The following is a 6,910-nucleotide window of genomic DNA, read 5'->3' as shown; positions in this document are numbered from 1 at the left end:
CAAAGTTCAAATAATTAATTGTTTAATAAATAAAGCTCAACACAAAGTCACTCATGAGAGGAAAAAATCAACTGTTATGAAGAAACGCAAAATCTCTCAATTGAGGAGAAACGATTACCAAAAACAAACAATACCAAAGGAGTCCGCTGATAGTGTAGTGGTACACACGCCTGAGTTGTGTGCGGGCAGCGTGGGATCGATTCCCGCTCAGTGACAGTGTCTATGTGTGCCCTGCGACTGGCTGGCGACCAGTTCGGGGTGTAGTCTGCCTTCGCCCATTGACGGCTGGGATAGGCTCCAGCAACTCCCCGCGACCCTGTATAGGATAAGCGGTTTGGAAGATGACATGACATGACATGACAATACCAAAAGAAAAGTACTAAACTAAAATTCACAATGGCAAAGGCTTAATTGAAACTTGGCGTGAATGATTAGGTTAGACATGACAATACTGTACCTGTCAATTTGTTTCTCATTCACTTTCATTCTTATTTGGTTAAACAGGTATTATAAGCATAATATAAGTGTGTCATCAAAATAATCTGCTTTTCTTTTGCTGCCTTGCATGAAGTTGAGGATGGGGAGTTCAGGTCATCATGAAATGGGCTCCATAGGATGTTCATCTCTCTGCATAAGTCCCCATTATGACGGGGATGGGATTCCCTGGACGGAGGAGATGGAGGATATCAAACCTTCCCACTGTTTGTTGGGCCTCCCAGAGTTTAGCTGGCCAGGAGCGTACCCTCCCTGTTATGATGGCTTAGCTTGTGAAGAACTGAAGATGGCAGAGGCTGCTGCTCTTCCTACTCAAGGTCTGGAGAGTCCAGAGCAGAGCCCACCCATACTCAGCCCAGCTCAGAACCCTCCCATTGATGTGCAGGGTAAAGAAGAGGAATACTGTCTGGAACAGGTCCAGTCGATGGTGGTGGGAGAAGTGCTGAGCGATGTCAACAAAGCTTGCAAGCTACTCAACATTGCACCAGGTACAACTACTGGTTTCATGTTAAATTAAATAGTTATTAGTTTAACTTCAAACATTGCACTGCTCTTGCTATCAATATGCACACATGCCTGATGAGCCTCTGGGACCTGCACACCTTGTGCAAACAGATCCTCAAACCTCTTTTAACTGACAGCCTTAAAAATCTTTCAACGTGACGCTGATTGTTTGCTGTGTCATAACATAGTGTACCATAAATAAGCAGCCATACAAATCATGTTTCTGCATTTTCTAAGATGTAATCCCAGAAGTGGCACCTTTTCGAATTTTCAGCAGTAGGGACTCCTGTCACTGCGTGTTGAACTCAAAACTCTTTTTCAACCAGTGTGGAATCATTATGAGGCTGCAACACACTTGGATCGCAAGCAATGCATTTTCAAATCTCACATTTTGCAAGGACAACAAAATGCAAAAAGGAAAATGAAGTGTAGACATAGTCTGAAAACAGAAAGATGTAGTCTTGGTGTAAGTTTTTTTTAAAAGGTAAAAATAAGCAGAAGTTGTCTGGTGTGACAACCAAGTTTTGATTGACACTCATGTATTAAACTACTCAACTCAACTCAACTTTATTGATAAAACACATTAAAAACAACCACAGCTTCATACAAAGTACTGTACCTACAGTAAAGTAAAAAACTGACACAAAAGACAAATACAGTGAAAACAGCTAATTAATAACAGTACAAATAAAATCAGTACCACCGTAACTTCTGTTTTCTTCTTGTTGAAGTTCAAGAAGTTTAGTGCCATCCACCAGGCTTTGATTTCCTCCAAACAGGACAAAAGTGGCCTTAAGGACAAAGCGTACATTTTGCTTAGCAGGACATAGATCTGACTGTCATTCGCATAGCAGTGAAAGAAAATACTATGCTTTCTTAAGATGGAACCCAGGGGCAGCAAATACAATAAAAACAGCAGGGGCCCCATATCTGAACCCTGTGGAATACCATACAACAGTGGACCAGAGTGGCACACGAAGCGACCAAGACTAAAGCCCTTATCCTAATAATTGTGTTTGCGAAGGCAGCGAATGTTGCGTTCTCATCAGGGTTCATTCAAGATCGCAATGTTTGCCAAACGGTTGTCAGATGTTTGCCTGTACTTTTCTTGTACAAGTCAACAGGTTAAAAATTTCCTTGCAATAAGATAAAACACAAAACTGGTGGCGAACGTTTGGCGAATGATTGACCAACCTTTGGCGAACATTTGAACAAAACCTGATGAACTCTGACGTGTGCGCGCAATTTGCTACCTTTGCCACCAGTCAAAATTGTTCGCCCCTCAGTGAGATAGGGGCCTGACACAAAATTCCATCCATCCATCCATTATCTATACTGCTTATCTTCACAAGGGTCGCGGGCGTGCTGGAGCCTATCCCAGCTGTCTTCGGGGCAGTAGGCAGGGGGCACCCGGAATTGGTTGCCAGCCAATCGCAGGGCACATAGAGACAAACAAATAACCGCATACACAATCATACCTAGGGGCAATTTAGAGTGTCCAATTAACCTAGCATGCATGTTTTTGAAATGTGGGAGGAAACCGGAGTATCCGGAGAAAACCCACGGAGGCACAGGGAGAACATGCAAACTCCAGACAGGGAGGCCGGGGTCAGGATCGAACCCACGACCTCTGAACTATGAGGCGGACGCGCTAACCAGTTGATCACCGTGCCGCCTACACAAAATTCCTGCCAGCCAAATAGGATTTCAACGACTCTAGAGTGCTACAACGAATGTCCACCTGGTGCTGCAAATGGGTCAACAGAATACTGATGTCATTTATCAACCATCATTATAATGCTCACAATTACATCATTTATTTATCTGGCATTCTAGCACAATGACACTATAGCGCTTGTCATGAACTCCAAAAGTAATTTTTGTTAATGTTCTTGTTTGAATTTTCCTCCACAGACCCGCTAGAGTGGTGCTGCATGCACGTTTACAAGTGGCTGCTGTGGACGGAGCACTTGTACCGACTGCCGCAGATGAGCGTGCTCTTCAAGGGGCTGAGTGGAAGGGACTTGTGCTCCATGACAGAGGCGAACTTCAGAGAACGTTCCTTGCAGTTTGGAGACATGCTATATGCTCATCTCGACATCTGGAGATCTGGTAAGAATTAAGGCAGGTGGGAATTGAACCTTGCTGTGAACAATGTTTGATGAATTTTGTGTCGGTTTCTATTAGCTGCAGCAATGAAGGACCACTGCCCACGTGAAGACTTTAAGTTTGGTAAGTAACTCACTTTTACACATTTCTGCATGGATTTACAACAATGATTGGACTAAAAGTTTAACCCTATGAATGCAGTGCTCTTTTTTAAAAAAAAACTTTTATTTATTGTTATTATTATTTTTTTTTAGCAAATGACAATTCTTGTTGCAACTGCCCCAGCCAGCCCATCCACTTGTGGCAGTTCCTTCGGGAGCTACTCCTCAAGCCGCACAACTACAGTCGCTGTATCCGCTGGATCAACAAAGAGAAGGGTAAGGAATAGAGAACTGGTGTCCAGTATATCAATTAGCTGCTTGCTTTGTGATTGGACCAAACCACTGAGACAGTGAGAAAAGTTGATATTATCAAGTCATTGTAAATTAAGTGTGATGAAGAGCTGGTCTGGTTTGAGTGACCTAAGACCTTTGAATGTCTAATTTTCGCCAATTCAATCATTATATATTATTATTATATATTTATAGGCCATAAAATACCTTAAAAAATGTGTTCAATTTTAATTTCCCTTTCCCCCATTTGCTTATATAAAAAAAAACCAAATACTATTACTCAAAACACATTTTGCTACTTGTTGTTGCCTGTTACAAACAAGCTTTGAAACAATTTTTCCCCCCAGCAAATTTGCTTCATGAACCCATTGTTGTATTTTATGACTCCACTAGATGGCACTGTTGGTTTAAAGATCGGTTTCTAGAAATGGCAAGTCCGTGTGTTTTCAGCCCGGTGTTGAACAGAGCACCATCTACAGGGCTCAATAAACACTGGTTCATGAATCATCTTGAAGCCTCGTTTTCCCATCACTACTGTTCATTGTCATAGGTCTTGCTAACAAGAACAAAAGTGTACTTTTACATCCGTTAGGGCGGTATCGCCTAGTTCAATAATTAATATTGGATGTTCTGAGTGGAACTGAGCTGTTTGTGTTGATGTGGACCAACAGCATGGCGCACTATACACTTACTGTACCTCCACTTTTCTGAAGGGGTACGGAAAGCTCAGCAACAGCTCTTAGCAGAGGGCTAGGAATTATAAATGAGTATGATAGCATATATTTGTATATACTGTATACTTTTGGGGGATTTTAATTCCTTAAAAATGTTGTCAGTTGTAAAAGAAAGCCAACAAGTTTACAGCCTAAACGTTTTATAGAAAAAAAAAATCAAAACAGGAAGTAGAAGTCCATGTTATGTAGTGGTTCCATAAAACCAGGCACTCGGGTTGAAATACGGCATCACCAATGTGACGACTTCTCCCCTCTGTCCATAGGGATTTTCAAAATAGAAGATTCGGCTCATGTGGCCAGGCTATGGGGCATCAGAAAGAACCGTCCAGCTATGAACTATGACAAACTGAGTCGATCTATACGTCAGTACTACAAGAAAGGCATCATTCGAAAGCCAGATGTGTCACGCAGACTGGTCTACCAGTTTGTTAACCCCATATGACCGAGCTGTTTGCTGCATCAGGAGTTCAACAAGCTGAAAAACATGATGTGCTCGACATAAACAAAAGAACTTCTTAATCTCCCTGATGTACTTGATCTTTCATTTCAATTGTAAAGACTGCCTACTAAAATGTGCACTTCTGCCTAATACAAGCTCACACAAAAAGGAATTCATTGTCTTATTGTTTCAAGCACACTGCAGACATCTCAAGTTGTTTTGTATTATAGGCTTTGTTTTGTATTATAGGCTATAAAATGCATTGAGTTTCTCTCTACAAACAAGATGGAAGAATAAAATATGAAAACGAAGTTGCCAATTTCTTCTTCTCAATGATTTGTATTGATGCTTTACAGTTGGCTCTTTGCATACTTCAGAAAAGACCACTTCATGCTCAAATTGATATTCACCAAGCTCTGGTACTGTCATAAATCAAGTGGCTTCATGTAGTTGGCATTTCATTTAGTGAGACAACTGTACTCCACCATCTAAGATGAGGTGGAAGAAAAAACACAACCATGCGTTCCCTCACAAAAAAGCTTTGCATTGCCTCACATAGATTTGTGTTCCCGCAACATGAAATGTGAGATAACGTTTTTGTGAGGGAACGCACATTTTTGGGCATAGAATGTAGAGATTGCAAGGGAGACAGTTTTTTCTTCTTCCATGTCACCTTAGCAGGGGTATTAAGCTAATTTTTGTTGCAGGCCATTTTGTAGTTATGACTTCCTGCAGAGGGCCGTTATGATGGTGAAACCAAATCCAAACCAAATGTTTGATCGTCTCATCGTGTAATTACATATAAACAATAAATTGGTAGTTACATTACCTGTATTAGTTTTGAAATCAAAAGTCAAGGATAGTTGTTTGTTCAATTATTGTTTGAGTTACTCTAGAAAGGGGAACAAAAAAATGTTCTACTACTATCGATTTAAATCTACTCGATTTGTCTTCCTTGATTTTTTTAAGTAAATTGAAAAAAAAAAAATGTTGGGATATACCATATCTGGTGGCATAACCCCAAACACAATTTTTTGTCATTTGTTTCATTTCAAGTCAGTGATAGTTCATCACTTACTTTTATAGCCAGGAATATTAATGAGTTCATTGTGGTGTTGACATGTGACTTGCAAAATAATGAACAAACAGGTATAATGAGTTCAAATTCATAATACAAATTGATTTGCCAAATTTAACCACAGCATTAAAGCTTACTTGTAAAGGAGGAGAAAAGCACTTGCCTGTTTAGCTGTTTTGGAAGCTTTTGTGGACACTTTGATGTGGATACACGGTATTTCCACTTTAAGGTAGGCTACGACTCCACAAAGAATACGGTGAGTACAACATTATTTTTGCCTTTCAAGAGTATGGAGGTTTGTCATTACAGATGCTATGTGACTTAACTTGTAGTTATCTCTATCTCGACTTCGGGTTATGTACAACTCTTCACTTCTGACTAGTCATGATTCCAGTTCAAAATATCTTGAATTCACCTCAGTTCAAGATATCGGCATGGCCCCTTTTCAGGTATATTAAATTACATTTAAAATGAAGTTGTAGATATCAGCAACTGGAATTATAATTAGTCAGGAGTCAATTGGAGTTACAGATGAGATATCTGTAATTCACAGGTGGATCTCTGCAACTGAATTGGAGACATACAGTATGTTATGAAAACCCTCACGTGCCCATGAATTTGTCATATAGGTGAAATGACGTTGCAGAAGTCTATAATTCTATTACGCAAAAGGGAATTACAGGTATCTATCTATTCTGTTACAGATACCTTGAATGAAAATGCCTTCCATTCAACATTTTATTCATCACGACTAGTCAGAAAGACTGATATCTATGATGTTTATACCAGATCGTCAAACTTAGCTTTTAAATGTTGAATCTGCTTGCCATATGTGCTAAATTAGCCTTCTGCTCACACCTTTCATCCCCACAGAATAGTGAGCATTCTCATGTGACACAATTTAATTTAATTCTAAATTCATTTTTTTCTTCAACCCAGTTTGGACTCATTTCCAATTAGTTTCTACTACAGCAAGGTATTCTTTCATTGGTAACGATCCATGCTGCGGCTACTTCTTATTTCACTCGTAAAAGAAAGAAAATGAATATTCTTATTTACCAATTTCTATAAAATACACTGTACAACCATGCACTTGATCTCCTTTCTTTCCTCTGGAAAGAGTTCATTACTCACAAAAGACAAAAACAAATAAATACAA

General features: G+C 39.8%; 1 pseudogene across 1 annotated transcript; it reads left to right on the top strand.

Moving 5' to 3' along the window:
* The first annotated feature begins 565 nt into the window (after positions 1–565).
* LOC147152995 (SAM pointed domain-containing Ets transcription factor-like) lies at positions 566–4,845 on the top strand (annotated as a pseudogene). The gene is made up of 5 exons (XR_015081907.1): positions 566–983; positions 2,914–3,111; positions 3,187–3,244; positions 3,361–3,485; positions 4,498–4,845. The product of XR_015081907.1 is annotated as an SAM pointed domain-containing Ets transcription factor-like (transcript).
* The last annotated feature ends 2,065 nt before the right edge of the window (positions 4,846–6,910 follow it).

Source organism: Filicampus tigris, chromosome 1 (genome assembly GCF_054856515.1).
Source record: "Filicampus tigris isolate MCC_2025a chromosome 1, RoL_Ftig_1.0, whole genome shotgun sequence".
NCBI classification, from domain to species: Eukaryota; Metazoa; Chordata; class Actinopteri; order Syngnathiformes; family Syngnathidae; genus Filicampus; species Filicampus tigris.
The sequence above is the reverse complement of the archived record's forward strand: the minus strand, read 5'-3'. Positions and strand labels throughout refer to the sequence as shown.